General features: G+C 37.4%; 1 long non-coding RNA gene and 1 pseudogene across 1 annotated transcript in view; both read left to right on the top strand.

Annotated features, from left to right (window-relative positions):
• The window catches only part of LOC109249407 (uncharacterized), a 33409-nt gene extending 13386 nt beyond the window's left edge, over positions 1-20023 (top strand). Inside the window, exon 3 of the long non-coding RNA XR_002072551.2 lies at positions 19914-20023. This is a non-coding gene — a long non-coding RNA (uncharacterized LOC109249407). The remainder of the gene's footprint in view (positions 1-19913) is intronic.
• LOC128777830 (elongation factor 1-alpha 1-like) lies at positions 7285-8640 on the top strand (annotated as a pseudogene).
• Positions 20024-20584: the final 561 nt, after the last annotated feature.

The following is a 20584-nucleotide window of genomic DNA, read 5'->3' as shown; positions in this document are numbered from 1 at the left end:
ATCTTCCCTCCCACCCCCATCATTAATTACCATCACTTACAATGTTAAGTGATTATTTATTGGATAGCAATTTTAATTAATCAAAGATACAGGTAACTACCAACACAGATCTTCAAATCAGCATGATTTTCCATCATTATCACAATGACAGTTGTGGCTATTTTGGCAGGATAGATGATGAGAGGTAATTACCTATTCAAGAGGTATTACCTATGGGTTTAGGTTCAAATAGACAAGCTATTTTCTGGAATTTTGAGAAATTTAAAATTAAATAGTGTACGTGTTATCATCTATGGTTACCATAATTAAGTAATCTTTCCAAATTCGATAAAAATATCTAGCTTCTTATTGTGTATTAAGATATAATTATCCTGCATCAATTTCCAGGCACATATTGTACATTTCAATATATGGATTCAAATTTCTTATGAAGAAGAAAGTTTTCTTGGATTGTAATTTTAGTATTTGTTAATTCCATGGTTTTGATTTTCTTCAACAGGACCTCCAATTATACTCATGCTAGGTCTTCTTTGTCCTATGTCTATCTCAAATTATTTTTAATCTCTTTTACTTTTTTTAGTTCTATTTTTTCTTTTTTCTTTCTCTTTTCCTAACATTGCTTCTTGAGTTGTCTCTCTACTTTTATATTAGTTTCCATTGAGTCTTCATTTCTAAACCTATTACTTTTATTTCTAATTCTTTTATGTGGTTTTTCTGTTCTCATCTTTCACTATATATGTATTTATTTCTTTAAGGTTATTTAGTCTACACATTTATTTAATATTAAATTAATATTTAATATTAAATTAAATAATATTTAATTTAATATTAAATTAAATAATATTTAATTCTTTTCTGTTGTTCATATTGGAGTGAGCTGGGTACCTCTATACTTCAAAGAAGAGATTCCTGTGTCGGGGATAGAAGTGGGTCAAGCTAGATTTTTTTCTAGAATTTGGTTCTTCTTTTGTTCTCCTCTCCGATTTTGTATCCTGTTGTTCATGCAGAGTATTAAAAAATATGGTCTCTCCATATAGCCAAGCATCCAGTATTTTCTGATATCTGTCTGGTGCCCTCCACCAATTGTATCTGAATTTTCTCTTCTTCTTTACTCACTTAGTTTCTGACCTAATAAATTTATGTTTATTCCAAGAAGTTTTACTTCAGTCCAGGGTTCTATTTTGTTTTTTTACTGGGTATTTCTAATACCCCTGAGAAGAGTCTTTTAAAACAAAGACCATAACAAAAGACAAAGAAGCACATTGCATAAGATAAAGGAGTCAATCCAACAAGAGGATATCACTTTTGCAAACACTTATGCACCCAAAATAAGAGCATTTAGACATAAAAATCCAATATTAATAGAAATAAAGGGAGAATTAGATAGCAATGACAGTAGGAAACTTTAATGTCCCACTTACATCAATGGATACATCATCAAAATATAAAATAAATGAGCAAACAGTGACCTTAACCAACATATTAGACCAGATGGACTTAATATATACAGAGAATTCCACCCCAAAACAGCAGAATACACATTTAAAAAAATACACATGGAATATTCTCCAGAGTAGATCACATGTCAGGCCACAAAACAAGTCTCAAGAAATTCAAGAAAATTGAAACCATATCAAATATCTTTTCCAACCACAATGGCATAAAACCAAAAATCAATTACTAGAAAAAAACTGGAAGAAAACCCCCACAAACAAGTGTAGAGAAGAACATATTACTAAACAATCAATGGGTCGATAAAAGAATCAAAGAAGAAATAAAAAAAATATTTTCAGACAAATGAAGATGGAAACACAACATTCCAAAATCTTTGGGACACAGCAGAAGAATTCTTAACAGGGAAGTTCATACAATACAGGTCTACCTCAAGAAACAAGAAAAATCTCAAATAAATAATTTACCCTTATACCTGAGGAAACTAGAAAAAGAACAAAGTCCAAAATAAGAAAGTAGGAAATGATAAAGATCAGGGTGGAAATAAATAAAATACAGACTGGAAAAAAAAAAAAAACTAAAACAAAGATCAATGAAGCTAAGAACTGATTCTTCGATTGTCTTTGAAAATTCAACAAGTTTCTAGCCAGAATCATTAAGAAAAAAAGAGAGATGGCCCAAATAAATAAAATAAAAAAACAGAAGAAGAGAAATTACAGCCAATACCACAGCAATATAAAGGATCACAAGAATGCTGTAAAAAATTACATGCCAACAAATTAGACAACCTAGAAGAAATGGATAATTTTCTAAAAGCATATAATCTTTCAAGACTGAAATCATGAAGAATTAGAAAATCTCCACAAATCAATTAGCTGTAATGGAACTGAATCAGTAATCAAAAAAGTCACAATAAACAAAGTCCACTTCAGAGGTTAATTCTACTACACTTTTAAAGAAGAGTTAATATCTACCCTCCTCAAATTATCTCCAAAAATTGAAAATGGAAGAACACTTCTGAATTTATTTTATAGGGTCAGGGTTACCCTGATACCAAGACCAGACAAAGATATTATAAAATAAAAGAAAAAAAAGAAAAAAGAAAATTGCAGGCCAGGGTTACTAATGAACACAGATGCAAAAATCCTCAACAAAATATTAGCAAACAAAATTTAACAATAAATTAAAAGGATCATATACCATGACCAAGTGGACCCATTCCAGGGATTCAAGGATGATTTGACATCACAAATCAATCAACATGACATACCCCATAAAAAAACAAAAGATAAAATTCTTACGATCGTCTCAATAGAGGCAGAAAATGCATTTGACAAAATTCAACTTCCATTTATGATAAAAACTCTCAAAAGAGTGAATAGAGGAATACACCTCGACAAGGTAAAGGCCATATATGACAAACCCACAGCTAATGTCATACTCAAAGGTAAAAAGCTGAAAGCTTTTTCCTCTAAGATTAGGAACAAGACAAGGATGCTCACTATTGCCACTTTTATTTAACATAGAATTGGAAGTTCATATAGTAAAGAATGAAATCTTGTATTCATGACAACATGGATGGACCTAAGGTGTATTATGCTAAATGAAATAAGTCAGAGAAAGATAAATACCATGTGATTTACTTACATGTGGAATTTAAAATAAAAACAAAAAAATTTTTTAAAAAGCACAAAAAAACAGAAACAGACTCACAGATACAGAAAATAATCTAGTGGTTGCCAAAGGGGAGCTAGGTGTGGATGGGTAAAATAGGTGAAGGAAATTAAAAGATATAAATTTCCAGTTATAAAATAAATAAGTCACAGAGATATAATATACAGCATAGGGAATAAAGTCAATATTTGCATAATTTTGTGTAGTGACAGAACTATTGAGGTGATTCTTTCATAATGTAAAAAATGTTAAATCACTATGCTGTATACATGAAACTGTTGTAATATTGCATGTTAATTTAATTCAATAAAATGTAAGTTATAAATGTATGACACTCTCTACTCAAATTTATTTACTTCCATTTTATACATTGGTTAGCAACAGAGCAAAAATTTGTGCTCACCTCCACTCCTATATATTATTCATTGATTATTCAAACAATTTCTGAGCTCATGGTCTACACCAATCATTGGTCCGGTGCTGGGTATATAGAGACAAAAACATTTGTTTTTATTTTTTAGGGCCTTGTAGTCTTTGAAAAGACAGCCATCACACATGAAACTTCCAATGGAATCAACTTTAACAGTTACAAAGAAAATGGAACTGAAGTTAAAAGGATAAATAACCACATGAAATGTTTCAAGTCTGCTTGGAAGAGACAACATTTGAATTGAGTCTTAAAAGATGAGGGGTATTTGTAAGAATAGGTGAATATAAGAAAGGACCTTCCAGAAGAGATAGTATGCTTATTATTATGGTAGGTCTATTGTGCTTAGCAAATGGTGATGACTTTAGTAAAATGACTTTAGAGGCATGTTAATGGCTTGGAGGAAGTGGACAAGAGTTTACATGGAGTTGGCAAAGGAACACTAGGCCAGGACTGTGGTAGAAGGGACTTCAGAGCTAAAATAAGAAATTTGACTCTAATTCTATAAGCAATAGGAGCCAAGAGAGGTTTTTAAGCAAGTGAATGACATGATTAGACTTAATTATTAGGAAAATAGCTAGAGTCACTCAACATTACCAGCTTGGTCAAGGGGTTCTGAGCCAAAAAGCTGTTCTAAGAACCTAGGCAAAAGACTATAAAGTTCAGAATTAGTCAAAAAAGATGGAGCAGAGGACTGGATTTAAGGGTATTTCTGCTACAGATCCCACAATAAAAAGAGTGTTTAGACTTTAAAATGCTTTTAGAAGGAAGCAAAGTAAAATAATAATATGTGAATTTCATACGAAGATCTTTCAATTGAATTTTAGCTTTTACCAAAGAAGCATATATTAGAAGCATATATTAAATAGTCTCAATTTTTGGTCTGCCAGGTTATTTTTACATGATAAGAGTTTTCAAGAAAGAAGAATCTTTTCTTTCCAAAGAGTGATAATGTCCACTTTGACACCTCCCTAAATATCTCCAACATGAGCCAGTTGGTATAGACAAATCCAGGTCTTCAACAGCCATTGGAGCTTTTGATGCAAGACAAAAACAGTCCAATATGGAAGTGTCTGTTCCCATAGTGCTCGCCAAAGTCAAGGCTCAGCACAAGCTGCAGTTATTTTCCTGGGTTTTATGTGTTCAAGGGTATGATAATAAAAAAGAAAAACAAGTTCTCTGGTAAACCACATTTATAGGCTCCTGGACTGCAAAGTTCACAGCAAGGGTCTTTCTCTTTTGAAGTCAGCATATTTCTTGAGAAACAGAAGAGTACAAGGTCTGTGGAAGACAGGAAGGAGGGTAAGAGAGCATGTGAAGTGTTCTGCACCTGGGGCTCATGGCTCTGTGGAGTACATGGAACTTCAAGCCCAGAGACAGGCTACAGAAGGCCTTCTCTCTGAAATTATGGAACAACCATGGTGGATGTAAGGATTTTTCTGGGGAAAGTGTTCATTGCTTTCATCAGATTCTCCAGCTTTAAAGAGCTGACCTTTGAAGATAAGACTGGACACGAACTATGACAATATAGGTCAGTTTATGATAAGAACCAAAAGAGTGATTTACATCATAAGCCTTTGCTACTTCAGAAGATGTGATTAGTTTGTCTCAATGGACTTAGAGTCATCTCTTTAGTTATGTATATTTATAAAGTTTGTTTAAACAGCCACACAACTTTGGGCACGTTTGCCCCTCTGAGCCACAGTTTTTTCCATTACTACCTCCTAGGTTTGTTGTGATAATTTATATAGAACAGTTTGCACAATCCTTGGGAACGTTTTAATTACATATTTATGACAAATGCGGATATGACATTTGTTATGCATGTGTATGCATAGTAGCTATAAATACAAAACTGAAGCTTAGTGAATTGTTGAGGATTAGTCATATTTTATTTATGATCATCTCTTGGAAGCTGAAGAAAGAAGATCAAGTAGCAAGAATGTTTATGTTTTGCAAGTACTGATTTTAAGAAGGCAAACGTTAGGTTCTGATGTTAACCACCTGTTGCCAAGCCATGAATGAAGAAGAACTTGAGTAAATGACAATCCCTAGTTGAGTAAATGACAATCTTTAGAGAGAGTGAGTCAAAGTGACAATTTTTAGGAGAATGTACAACCAATAAGGATCAGACCCCACTTCTGATGGCAAGGATTATAAAAACATTCCATAAAAAAATTGAATCCTGGTCAAACCCAGGCTGCTGTTTTTCATATTCTGCTTGCTGACTGATCCTGGAAACTTAATCTGATTCTTCAATTTCTCCCAACATAAGTAATTGAATTGTGGGTCAGGTGGGGCCCTGTGTCAGCAAGCTATAATCAGGGGGTTTGGTCACTCCATGGATTCCTTAACCAGCACACCAATCTGATTAAGGAGCCCAGTCTACAAAAGGGCCTTGCTTTAGGACACAGGCAACTTCTTTGTCCACTGACCTCCAATGATTAGGTCTCTGACTCAAGAGCTTGAGTTTTGAAGACTTAATGTAATTGGACGACCACAATGGGTTCCCTATCTTTCTCCCAGTCTACCTCATCCCTCCATTATTTCCGTGGCTAGCTTACAGGTTACCTAGAACACTTAATAATCCTTTTGATTCCTTTGTACTGATGTATGTATATTTTCTCAGACAGCCTTTCCCTCTGACAGAAAAATATTTTGGTAAACCAAAACAAAGCAACTCACCCACCAGACAAAGTGATTACTAAGTTGGAGATCTCATTGGAAGATATTAGCCAGCCGTGAAGCAGAAACATATTTTTCTCCACGCTTTTTCATAATAGTGTTCATAAAGTCATATGTAAGTTGGATGGTGTGTGGTTAGAGCAGTGAGGAAGGAGAGAAAATGTCCTGGAAGGGAAAGAGCACCGGGCTGTGCTGTCAACAGACCGGGGCTGAGAGCTGGGCCATGGGTTACTTACTTGCTGTTATCATGGCGGACAATTTACTTCCTAGAAATGTCCTCTCTGTGAAATGTGGATGATGATGCCTGACAGGGCAATTCTAAGGGTTAAAGGTAAAGTGGGTAAAGTGCTTGGCACCAGTGAACACAAGCACATTAAACGTGTTTTATTGTTTTGCTCATGTTCAATTCGTGTTCTACCTTAATGAAACTCCATATCAAATACGTTATTTTTATGTAGGCAGCACATTTACGTTAATCATTTGGTATGTGCCTAGTGGTAGGTGCTGGGACACAAGGGAATAAAGCAGAACCCTTACGTTCAAAGGCATAACAGTCTAATTGTTTGGGGGGTGTTTGTGTACATGTTTAAACAGTAGAGCATAATGAGTCCTTGCCTTGTTGAAAATATTATCTAAATGAAATGAAATCAGTGAGGTGGTATTTTCACTGTGCCTGGAGGACACAAAAATACATAGATAGCTCATAGTTAGGAATGGGGGTTATGGGAATTCTAAGAGGTGAATATTGAACTCTGAAATATACCAAGGGCACAAAAGTGATGAGCTGTGTTTGTGTGGTTAGTTTCCTCGTGGTATTCTCCTTCACTTTTTCAGCAATAACTTAAAATTTGTCACGTTGGATTCTTCCTGAAGTCAATCTGACTTGAATTTTAGACCCAGGATCTCCCTTTTCACTTATTTCTTTTCAAAATACCAAGTTCCCCAAAAGATTGACAAGTTTTTAAAAAGATATAATCAGATTTTTTGCAACAGGTTTGCTGCCAGAATACAGGTGTCATGAAAACCCCTGCTTAACCTAACCCAAAATGGGAAAGGAAAAGACTCATATCAATATCATCATCACGGACACACAGATTTGGACAAGTCTGCCACTTCTGGTCATCTGATCTACAAATGTGGTTGACAAAAGAACTATCGAAAAATTTGAGAAGGAGGCTGCTGAGATGGGAAAGGGTCCTCTCAGGGAGGCCTGGGTCCTGGATAAACTGAAAGCTGAACATGGACACAATATCACTGTTGACATTTCCCTGTGGAAATTCGAGGCCAGCAAGTGTTATGTGACCACCGTCGTTGCCTCAGGACACAGAGGCTTCATCAAGAACATTATTACTGCACATCTCAAGCTGAGTGTGCTGTCCTGATTGTTGCTGCTCGTGTTGGTGAATTTGAAGCAAGCATCTCCAAGAATGGGAAGACCCGTGAACATGTCCTTCTGGCTTACACTGGGTGTGAAAACAACTCATTGTTGGTGTTCACAAAGTGAATTCCACTGAGCCACCCTCCAGCCAGAAGAGAGATGAGGAAATTGTTAGGGAAGTCAGCACCTACCTTAAAAAAATTTGGCTACAATCCCAACATAGCGGCATTTGTGCCGATTTCTGGTTGAAACAGTGACAATATGCTGGAGCTAAGTGCTAACACGCCTTGGTTCAGAGGATGGAAAGTCACCTATAAAGATGGCAATGCCAGTGGAACCATGCTCCTTGAAAGTCTGTATTGTATCCTGCCACCAACTCGTCCAAATGATAAGCCCTTGCGTCTCTCCCTCTAGAACATCTACAAATTTGGGGGCATTGGTACCGTCCTTATGGGCGAAATGGAGAGTGGTGTTCTTAAATCCAGCATGGTGGTCCCCTTTGCTCGAGTCCATGTTATAACCGCAGTAAAGTCTGTGGAAATGTACCGTGAAGCTTTGCATGAGGCTGTTCCTGGGGACAGCGTGGGCTTCAATGTCAAGAACACATCTGTCAAAGATCTTATCATGCAATGTGGCTGGTGACAGCAAGCAGCTGGCTTCACAGCTCAGGTGATTATCCTGAACCATCCAGCCAAATCAGGGCTGGACATGCACGTGTGCTGCATCGTCACCCAGCTCACGTTGCTCGGAAGCTGGCTGAGCTGAAAGAGAATATTGACCGTAGTTCTAGAAAAAGTCTGGAAGATGGCCCCAAGTTCATGAAATCCGGTGACGCTGCCATTGTTGATATTGTGCTTGGCAAGCCTGTGCACGTTGAGAGCTCCTCTGACTATCCTCTGGGCTAATTTGCTGTTTGTGACACGAGACAGATGGTTTCTGGGGGTGTCATCAAAGAGTGGACAAGAAGGCAGCTGAAGCTGGCAAGGTCACCAAGCCTGCCTAGAAAGCTCGGAAGGCTAAATGAATATCATTGCCACCACCTGCCACCCCAGTCTTAATCAGCGGTGGAAGAACGGTCTCAGAACTCTTTGTGCCAATTGGCCATTTAAGTTTAGTAGTAAAAGACTAGTTAGTGATAGCAATGCATCGTAAAACCTTCAGAAGGAAAGGAGGATGTTTTGGGGACCCATTAAGTTTGTGTGTGTGTGGCAGTTTTAAGTTATTAATTTCTCGAATCAGTACTTTTTAATGGAAACAAGTTGACCAAAAGCTTGTCACAGAATTTTGAGACCCATTAAAACAAAAGTTTAATGAGAGAAAAAATTTAAAAAATAAAAGATATAATCAAATTTTTCTCTGCATCCCTCTTTTGCCTGCCCCCCCTCCCCCCCCCCCCCAATCTCCAGGAAACTTTTTGACATCCACTTTATAAAATAAGCAAGTAATTATCTGTTTGGGGGATGGAAAACAGAGGAGGTGGGAAGTGAAATGACTGGCCTACACTCCTGTTATTTAGGCATGGAAATTATTTGTTTAGTGATTTTGTCACAATCATAAAACAGCTTTTGCATTGTCTTGGCCTCTTTGTGTGTTTTGAAAGAGAAGAGTGCACTTAAAACATTCTTTTAATTCTTGGGAATTAAGTGTATATTTGGGGAGGGTGTGAAAGAGGCATTCTTGAAAGAAAAATGTTTCAAGCACAACTGGGAAGACATGTTAACACAGAAAAAGGAAAATGAATAAAAAATTTTACTTTAGAACTGAAAGAGATTTTAGAGCTTATCTTGTTTAACTTCCATGTGTACAGATGAATGGCCTGGGTTTAAGTGTCTTGCTCATAGAAGGTCACACAAACTGAGATGTCCTGACTTCTAGAATAGGGCTTTGCTCCCCTCCGTTATTATGAGATGACATGGCAGGATGGTCTAATAAATATTGTCGTGTTGCTGTGACTGCTTGTGAGGGCAGGTTGTTTGTACAAACAAAGTTTACATAATACCTGATACAGAAATCCTAGTGCCCTGATGTAACTTTAATGATGATGCCTTTGCTCTCTTTAGACCAGTGAAATGAACACACATTTCTAGTTTCATTTATTTTTTTATTTTTTTTAAGTTTATTTATTTATTTTGAGACAGAGAGAGAGAACCTGCATGAGCACAGGGTGGAAAGCAGAGAGAGAGAGAGAGAGAGAGAGAGAGAGAGAGAGAGAGAGAATCCCAAGTAGGCTCCATGCTGGCAGCACAGATGCTGATGTGGGAATACATCCCACAAACCGTGAGATCATGATCTGAGCCAAAGTCAAGAGTTAGACGCTTAACTGACTGAGCCACGCTGGTGCCCCTGTAGCTCCATTTCATAAAAGGTCTCCTTGAGGGCACTAAATCCTGCTCTTCTGGAAGAGCTCATCCACCTCCCATGGGTAAACAATTCGCTTCTTTACAAATTTTGTTTACTCACAATCTATAAACAGAATAAATCCTGTTTTGTGTGATTGCTGTTACCACAAAATTAGACAGACTTCACTTGAATGAACAGTGGTAGACTGTTGCTAACATGGGCATCAGTTCTGCATAGTCTCATAGAAAGGAAAAAAAGTTTGACCAAACATATTGGATTTACAGTTAAGTGACTATAATTATTTAATTGTGGTTACTCTGGATACTTCTGCAGTGATGGAAAGCTAGTGGTCACTATGGTTGGTTTAAAAATCAAGTAACCCATTCCATAGTTTATAGGTGAATGTTTCTGAGTTTTAAAAAAGCTTATCAGATAGAACAATTCGCATTGGTTTTACCATTATATTCACCAAAGCCATATTCTCTCTATCTATACTTCGATACCTTCCTCAGCATTTGATCTTTAACTTCTCCAGAGACTGAATTTAAAGGTAAATTATACAAAAGTAAGTTTTGAAAGAAGCCAGTCAAGACCTAGATTTTGCTGTTTCTCAAACAAACTTTTCTTATTACTGTAGTTGAGGCTGGTGAGATTACTGACTCTACTTTTAAAATATTTTTATAATTCAAGTTGTTTGGACTTATTCTTTTTTTGGAGGGTTTTTTTTCTTTTCCTTCCTTCCTTCCTTCCTTCCTTCCTTCCTTCCTTCCTTCCTTCCTTCCTTTTTTTCCAAACACAATATATGTGAAGAAGAAATAGTAATTGATGATCATTTATACCCACTTGCTTCACTCTGGACAATTCTCTCACCTCCTCATCCATGCCCTTACCAAAAGCGGCAGATGAAAGGAAATTTCCAACCGTATGTAAAATTTTGGGAATATTGCAACATACTGATGGATCTTCTATAAGTTTGAAGCGTCAGCTCTTTATTAAGACCAATTTATTAATATTTTTCTCTTAAGTCATATTTATGAGAACAGATCTGCTTTTAATGATATTACCAATATATACAAGGTACAGCTATATCACATCATCACATTGCACATCAGAAACACACACAAACTCATTTTCACAACTCAAAACACAAAACACAAAACACACAACTCATTTTCATCTTCTCCAGGCCTCAGTTTCCTCATTTGTAAAGGAATGTGAGAAGGTGGAATGATTTTTTTTAAGTTTATTTATTTTGAGAGAGAGAGAGAGAGAGAGAGAGAGAGAGGATGTGCACATGATCAGGGGAGGGGCAGAGAGAGAGGGAGAGAATCCCAACCAGGCTCCATGCCACCAGCACAGATCCCCATGCAGGACTTGAACTCACAAATTGTGAGATCATGACCTGAGCCGAAATCAAGAGTCAGGCGCCTAACCCACTAAGCCACCCAGGTGTCCTAGGGTGGAATGATTTCTAAGGTGATTTCCTGCACAAACTTTTTATGAACGTATTCTTAACACATGAACTTCCTAGCAATCCTGACAGCAAAGAACACTCTTACCAGATTATTCCCAAGTGTAACACTTTTTTTGTGGTTTATAATTTAAATCTAAAAATGTGGATGATGTACATTCAGAAAGATTTAGGTTAACTTAGAAAATTATGGATGGATCTGCCATTTCCTATTTTAAATCCTTAACACAGGCAATCCACTGTGTGTTGTTTATTTCACGAAATGCCTTAATCCTTAAAGATCATAAGAGAATCAGAATATTCTTGTAATATTACTCTTCACAATTTAAAAACTTTGATTATGACTAGCTTTGTTCTTGTCTTAAGATTAAAGGGTCACAGATTTTTTTTTATAATGTTTGCTTATTTTTGAGAGAGAGAGAGACAGAGTGCAAGCAGGGGAGGGGAAGAGAGAGAAAGAGAGAGACACAGTATCTGAAGCAGACTTCGGGCTGTCTGCACAGAGCCCAACACGGGGGTCTAACTCACAAACCGTGAGATCATGACCTGAACCGAAGTTGGACACCTAACCGACTGAGCCACCCAGGCGCCCCTGAAGGGTTGTATTTTTTTTAAATGCCCTCACTATGCTGCACTCTTGCTGTCATGTGAGTACGATCTGGGGTGTTTCCATGGCCCTCCTCCAGCTTCATAATGGCCTCTTTTACAGATACGCAAGAAATTATTAGATTAATTTCCAGGCCTGGAGATGGTTCTGTATATTTTGAATTTTATGACCATAAGATGTTTGATGGACCTCCTATTCTATTTTCGTTGGCAACAGATGCAGTACATTGGGGTGCTGGAGAACTTAGAAGAAAAGCATCACATAGAAATATGCACTGAAACTAAAGCAGCGGCAATTTTAAAACAAATAGAACTCAATCCCTCTGTAGTTACTGTTTTAGAACTGATAAAACCTTTTATTTTGAAAATGAAGAGGAAAGTGAGGACATAAAGTATCTGATGTGTACAAAATAAGTGAAATTTCCTTACTGCTAATCAGATAACTTGGAGTTTCTCCGACACCACGCCTTCCTTGTCAATTACCCCCTGACATTGATCAGCCTCTGTTTTTACATCTCCATGTTAAATAGGAAGTTTCCAGCCTCTACTTTTTTTTTTTTTTTCTTATCGGTGAGAATTCGAAGCAGACGTTGTCACAGTTGTTTGGATGCTTATTTATCTAAGCTCTTCTAAAACCCATGAAGGCAGAATTTGTTTCTTTCTTTCTGCTTTCTTCTTTGTATTCTTAATCCTAGCAAAGTGTTTGGCATGCAGCAGGAACTCAGGGCGGATCTAGTAAATATTTGCAGCAAGAAGTACTGTGCGCCCTGAACACTAACCGCCACTGACGTCTTTAATGTCAGGTTTGCTGGAAGGAAAGCTCACGTGCTAAGAATTAGGTTCATAAAAAGTTTGCGCAGGAAATAATCTTAGGAACTATTCCATCCTCTCACGCTATTTTACAGACGAGGAAACTGAGGCCTGGGAGAAGATGACAACGAGTTGTCTTTTTTGTGTTTCTGATCTACACATTTAAAATTTAAAAAAAATGAACGTTTACTTATTTTTGAGAGAGAGAGAGAGAGAGAGAGAGAGAGAGAGAGCGGGGGAAGGGCAGAGAGAGAGGGAGACACAGAATCTGAAGCAGGCTCCAGGCTCCGAGCTGTCAGCACAGAGCCTGACGCGGGGCTCGAATTCACCAACGGTGAGATCACGACCTGAGCCTAAGTCAGACGCTCAACAGACTGAGCCACCGAGGTGCTCCTGATCTGTACATTTTAACAGAGCATAAACAGTAATATTAACATATAACAAATTATATTCACAACAGAGCCGGATGATATAATTTCTCACATTTTCCCCAGCTTTCATGAGGCATAATTCACAAATAAAACTCTTATATACATAAGGTGTACAATTTGATGATTTGATATAGCTGTACATTGTGAAATGATGCCCACCATCAAGCTAATTAACACATCCATCATCTCATATCGTTGAGCACGAACTGTATGGCTACTTACAAATCAGAACATTCTGCCTTTTAATAGCTTTGTTGTGATATCTGTTGGGTTGTCTCTGAGTGCTCAGGGTTGGGCTGGCTCGCAGATGGGAGTTATAATACAGCAGCCGCCGGGGGCTGTGGTGGTGGAGATGGAAGGGCTCAAGAGCCTTGAGCAACATGGCCAGTGGGAGCAGAGGTCCTTGTCTTCAGGGTCCTGCAAAATGAGGTGGATCTGAGGGGAGAACTAACCTGGAGACGGCAAACAGGTGGATCCTTGCAGGCTTGCGGCATGGAGACAGTTTCTACTTTTCTCTTCTGATCTGATATTTGCAAAGAAGATGGAAACCAAAATATACTGGAATATCTAAGAAACCCAGCCAGACACAGGCCTGTTGTTTGTTCTGTCTGCAGAACAACACAGGTTGTTTGTTCTGTCTGCGAGAGTCTCATTTGTGTATATATATATATATATATATATATATATATATATGCAGGAAAATTACATTGGGCTGGTTTGTGAATATTCTTTCTATTCTTACTGTTAGGATTAGAGATAGAAATGTGAAGGTGAAGACAAATTGAATTAAAATTTCCAGATTCTCTGGGAGAAGTGAATGTGTACCATGTTGAAAACAGATATTCAAATAAGATTCTAAAATATCTTCCCCAGAGCTAAGAAAACAAAAACAAAATGAAAAACCCCCCAAACCCCCCAGTCTTATTCCTAAAAGACTCTTTTGAAGCAGGTGTTTTTGTCAAATAGTAAATCTATAACTAAATATTTCAAGGGTATGAAGATTCAGAAAACATAGATATACTCTAAGAACTTTTTTTTACTTGATTGGGTTCTGTCACAGCTCAGTTTTTGTTTTTGGCTACCATTTTATTCAGCAAATATATTCCAGAGTAACGTAAAATATGTCCATTTAGTTCATGAGTTTCTTGAAACAGTTGGTGTCTAAATAACTTTATTCTTGGCAGAAGCAACTTCCTGTTTTAAAAGAAAATAAGTTAAAAGGTCTTATAAGGAAGGCTCATACGTCTTCTTGGAAATCAAATGTTTCTTACAAAACATTTTGATGTGTTTAGTACAGAGGAATTAGGAACATATGGGTCACATTTTCCTTAAAATGCACATGGTTTTTAAAAATTAAAGGGTAATGTTCTTGGTAAAATAGGTTTTGCCAAACCCAAACTGCTTAAAAAATTGTTCAAGATGTGTAGCAAGGCCAAAGGGCCCCAGGCTTCCACAGTCCTAATAATAGAATCAATCAGGAAAACCAGAATGAAGTCACTAAACTCATTTTAACAATCTTTTGAAAAAAACCAACAAAAATAAATCTCAATGTAGTAACAATCACAAGCAATTAGAATATAATAACTTTTATGCTCATACCGAATAAAACCCCAAGCTGGTAGTTAAAATCGTGCTAGGAATTCTGGAAAGTTGGCAGTGTACTTTGCTTGACTGAAATAATTGATTACATCTATAAAAATGGCGAAGAGACTAGAAGGGATTGCACAGATAAAGTACTTACCAGAAACGATTTAAGAATTTTACTGTGGTTGCTTAAGGAATAGAGGTTTATGTGATTGTTTAAAACCCGCACATTCTTTAGTAGAAAGATGTATGAAGAGGCAATGACCACAAAAATTTCATTAACCTGGTATTGAGTACTACTTGTCTTGTCTGGAACAGAGTCTATTAAATCGCCTAGTGATGTTCCCAGGGATGATGGGATAAAACGACTCCAAGACGTCAGACCTGAGGCTGTATATGTATATGGCCAGAATCAATTTGGTGTCCCATCAACTGTCAGCAAACAAATCTAAAATGAATCCAAGTCTCTGAGCGTCAATATTTGCTTCTCTTAACTACTTATTTTGATGTGATATCTTGGTCTCGCACATAGTAGGGATCTGTTAGAAATGTGCCGATTGGATTTGGTTTCTTTGTATGAGAATACCTCGCATCCTTTGTCAAGGTCTTCATTTTCCCTGCATGATCTGCCTCTGGGTATTATGAGTAAACCCTCAGGGTTTTCCTCTGCTGGTTGACTCGTTGGTGTTTTAAGAAAAAAAAAAATACTGCAAGGCCTTAGAATAATAATAAAAAAAATCTTATTCTTCTCCAACTCAGACTGAATATAATCACCTCCAGCAAACGACAGAAACATTATGTTTACCAGTTGGGCAAGTTGAGCCAATAGTGCAAAGGTTCTGGAATCCTTCCAGTTTCCTCTTCTCTGCTCAAGATGCATGGCATTGTCTCCTGCTGAGAAGAATTCTAATTACTAGACAACGTGGGAACAGGGCAGACCGTATCAGCAGACTTTTGCATGGAACGTAGAGTTTGCAAAGACACAAAGTGCTCATAGAAATAACGCCAGTGTTCCTCTTTTTTTGTTTTACCAGTTCTCTAGGAAACTATATGTTTTGAAAGGGAACAGGACCGATGCATTTTAAGTCACAGGGATGGATTTGGAAGGGTGTCTAGGTTGAGCCATAGGGGTAATGGTTGTGAGTATTATTGTGTGTATGCAGAGTGGAGGGTGTTACACTGACTTTCATCTAGATCTAAGTGGCTAAGGAATTGTGTAAATGTGTCAGTGTGTGTGTGTGTGTGTCGGAAGGGGACTTTGGCTTTATCAGAATTACTGGGTGATGTCAGGGAAAAGGTTATCTCAAAGGGCACTAAAAAGATACATATCAAGGCTATGGATTCATTACTAAAAAAGTGATTTAAGAGGAGTGATCTAGTTCAGTTGATTAAGATTTCTAAGGGGAATGAACCTTCAGATGTCAAAGAAAAAATATTTTAATTAGAATATTTCCAAGAAGTCCCTCTCAGTGACATTGACACAAGTGTTTCATTTACTCTCCCACCCTTCCTGCTCTATTGCATCTGACTCTAGCCTCCTTTATCTTATTCAGTTTAAATCTTGGTCATAGCTCCTGAAAAAGATTTCATTCTTACCAATGTGTCTTCATCCACTGTTTGCAAAACATTTCTCTGTGAAGTTTTCCTTGATAATTCCAGCCCACTGGTGCCTCCCTCAGTTGTCTAAACTCATAATACTTTTATCATTTATATGGTTTATTTGATGCATGCCAATATATTACATTTAATTTGTCTCCTTGTCCTCAATTGGGTAAGAGAATGCATGTTGTATATTTCTCTGCATTTCTTATAATGTCTAGCACCTTCTGCATTAGAAGTACTCAATGAATATTTGTTGAGTGGATTAATCAGGTTCATGCGTAAAAATGTGCACATATAACTCTTGTAGGAAGGGACAAAAAAATAACAGAAGGCTTTAAAACTTATGAACCGGTTTTTTGTTCTGTTGCCTTAGCAACATTTTATTGAAATTCTTCATATTGAGTCTAGTCATATTGTTTCTTGATTTCTTAGGGAAATCCTGTCTTTCCAGTGAGTATGAATCCTTATCAACAGCTACCAACAGTGCACGAGAAACACAATAGTCCTTCTATTCCACAAATGATTTTGATTTCATTTTGAGGGCCAGTCTCAACACGGCAACAGAGTTCATTGCAGTTAGTTTGGGATTTCCCTACATTCATTTTTCCCTGGAGTCGTATATGACTCTGAAGACGTTAAATCGTTCTATGGGTGTGAGCAGAAATGGCCCTTGGCCATTAATTTGGGGGTGTCACGGCTGAGATATCTTTGTCTACCCTGTCTCATTGGGTCTTGGGCTCTTTCTCTTAAGTCTGTGCTGTTTTTAGGGTCAAAGGTTTACTCTGCTGTTTCTTCTCATGCTAGGTCACAGAACTCTCTAAGAGACTGATCCAATCTCATCACTCTATATTTGTTAGGGTTTCCATCTCTGGGGTTTTGCCTTCCTAAGGAAAGGATCCTGGGATTCTTTCTGGAATGTCTTCTTTAACAATTCCCCTGAGAACTGTCTCCCTTTCTCTCATGTATGTAGAGACATATAAACCAATTTTATTATTTGTGAATATGGGATCAGAGCAGAATCTATTTTATTAAGTTTAGTTTATTTATTTTTGAAAAAGAGAGAGAGTGTATGTACACACAAGCTAGGGAGGGGCAGAGAGAGAGAGAGGGAGACATAGAATCTCAAGCAGGCTCTGGATGTAAGTGCAGAGCTCAAATGCATGAACCATGAAATCATGATCGGAACTGAGATCAAGAGTTAGATGTTTAACTGACTGAGCCACCCAGGCACCCCTCAGAGTAGAATCTTATTCTACTCAAATCTTTTGCTGTGATTATAACATTTCTTCCTGGATTTCATAGCATTGGTCTCAGGAGTTTTTGTTTTTGTTTTTTAAAAAGTTCAGAGGCAGGAAATAACATATACTTAATGGTCTAAATTCTTGAAGAGGAGTAAGAATAAGAGTGGGTTAGACTTGCAAACTATTATGAGAATATATTGATTAGTATCTCAAAAGTGTGAATCCATTAAGTTTAATGGAATCCATTAAATTTAGGAAAGGGAAATAAGAGGTTTACTCAAGCTGTTTCTACCCATGCAAAATCATGGAGCCAGAATCAATGGTCTCTCCTAGGGCACTTAAAGAAACTGAAGGAATCGTTGGCTTGAAAGAGACGTCTATACTAAAGGTATTGCCATGACCCAGGTAGCAGAGTAGAGTAGAGTAATCTGATGACTGACAGCAGATTAAGTGTGGTTAATGAGGCTATGTCTATTAGGACAACCAAGGTTAAGTAAGATGTGACCCTGACTTCCTTGGCCTCTTAGAGAATGGAAAGGATGCTTCTATAGCCAGTATATTTATAAAGGTTTTATAAAGAAAAAGAGGTTCAGTTATAAGCAAGCAAGTTGACATATAAGAATATTGAGGCTGTAACTGAGACCTTGTGTTTGGCAACTCATGACCACATTTTACCTGATCCTGGTGAGAAAGGTTTGGTATTCATTAAGAATTGTATCTGTGTTGGGGTGCCTGAGTGGCTCAGTCAGTTGAACACCCGACTCTTGATTTGGGCTCAGGCCATGATCCCAAGGTAGTGGCATGGAGCTCGTGTCAGGCTCCACACTAAGCATGGAGCCTGCTTGGGATTCTCTCTCTCTCTCTCTCTCTCTGCCCCTCTCCCTGGCTCACATATGAACTCCCTCTCTCTCTAAAGAATAAACAAAATAATAAATAATTGTATCTGTGTTATACATAGCTTAACTGGTTTCATAATAGTGTATGTGTAACATATAGATCCATACATTTGCTAGGTCTTACTGATTGAACTGGATAGAATTGTTCATGCACTGAAAACCAGTTCATGAACAATGTTTATATGCATGATAAACTTGTGGTATTGGAGAAGAACCATGACAGGCAACATTTTTGTAGCCTTCATGGAACTAACATTTCAGAGCTAGTCTCTACAGCATTCTTTTGGCTTTACTATATTAATTTCCTCCTTTTCAAGCCTCATTGGAAGATTTTAGTAGACATATCTGGACCCAAGTTTGGACACTCGTTCATGATATTGGTGATTAGTCAGGGAATACCCTGACCCAATACATAAATAGGAGATGCTTCTAATTGGGTGCTTTCTGGTATCCAGTTCAAAGGTATGAACCAACTGAAAACACCCAAATCTGATATTTACCAGCTGCCTGGTTTGAGCCTCTTCTTCCTATTTGATAGAGACCCTTCTCTTTGACTAAATCTCTTGGACCTATTTTGTAGGATCTCTGGGGTGGGGGTGGGGGGCAGATTGGGATCATTTCGAAACTAGAAAGAGCTACATAAATATAAGATACGGTTACATGTTAATATAATGTACTAATATCTTTCCATAAGCAATAATTGTTAACTAAAATTATTTAAAGCAAGATGACAGCTTCTTTTTAAAATCACTTTTGCTTTTTATGGCTTCTGATAGAATTAACCTCAGAATTATCTCAAACTTATGTGCTCGGAAATATTCAAAATATAAAAACATGGTAGGATGCCTGAGTCATGTCTGTTAAGTTTACTATGCGGTGTACTAATTTCTCCGTTCAAGCTGCTACACATAATAATATCAAATCACATTATGATAGGAGATCCCAGAGCGGTGACTCTGCAAATGGTGATGGGGAGGGGATAAGAAAAGCAAGAATGTCCTGAATACTAAAAAGTTTCCCATTACCAGGCATTTGAGATGATGTAGATGAAACTTGGTTGGATGCACAACTAGAATTAAAAATAACTATGTTTCTTCGATTAAAGACATTAAAACATTGTAGACTTGTTGAAATCATAAACTTAGAGGTTTCTGACTTCTTACCTTTCTCCAAATATACTTTTAGGAAAAAAATCCTAAAATATGATATGGTCAAAATACTCACATTTCCTGACATCAGCGCTGTAACAAGGTTCCTAAACCCTCCTATTTGACTGAATTACTGAAGCCTTTCACTTTTTTTTTTTTTTTTGTCAGCTTCACAGATACCTTGGATATGCCTGTCCTCTCCTGCTTGTGTTTGGGCTAACCAATCTGCTAACGGGAAGAAATCAGAAATATTGCTCAGCTTTTGTTGTGTATGTTTGTTTTTTTTTTTTTTTTTAATATATGAAATTTATTGTCAAATTGGTTTCCATGCAACACCCAGTGCTCATCCCAAAAGGTGCCCTCCTCAATACCCATCACCCACCCTCCCCTCCCTCCCACCCCCCATCAACCCTCAGTTTGTTCTCAGTTTTTAAGAGTTTACTCTTATGCTTTGGGTCTCTCCCACTCTAACTTTTTTTTTTTCCCTTCCCCTCCCCCATGGGTTTCTGTTAAGTTTCTCGGGATCCACATAAGAGTGAAACCATATGGTATCTGTCTTTCTCTGTGTGACTTATTTCGCTTAGCATCACACTCTCCAGTTCCATCCACGTTGCTACAAAAGGCCAGATTTCATTCTTTCTCATTGCCAAGTAGTATTCTATTGTGTATATAAACCACAACTTCTTTATCCATTCATCAGTTGATGGACATTTAGGCTCTTTCCATAATTTGGCTATTGTTGAGAGTGCTGCTATAAACATTGGGGTACAAGTGCCCCTATGCATCAGTACTCCTGTATCCCTTGGATAAATTCCTAGCAGTGCTATTGCTGGGTCATA

The sequence above is a fragment of the Panthera pardus genome, unplaced genomic scaffold (genome assembly GCF_024362965.1).
Source record: "Panthera pardus isolate Hobbes unplaced genomic scaffold, ASM2436296v1 HiC_scaffold_17, whole genome shotgun sequence".
Taxonomy (NCBI): domain Eukaryota; kingdom Metazoa; phylum Chordata; class Mammalia; order Carnivora; family Felidae; genus Panthera; species Panthera pardus.
Note: the sequence above shows the minus strand (reverse complement) of the source record. Positions and strands in the feature narration are given on the sequence as shown.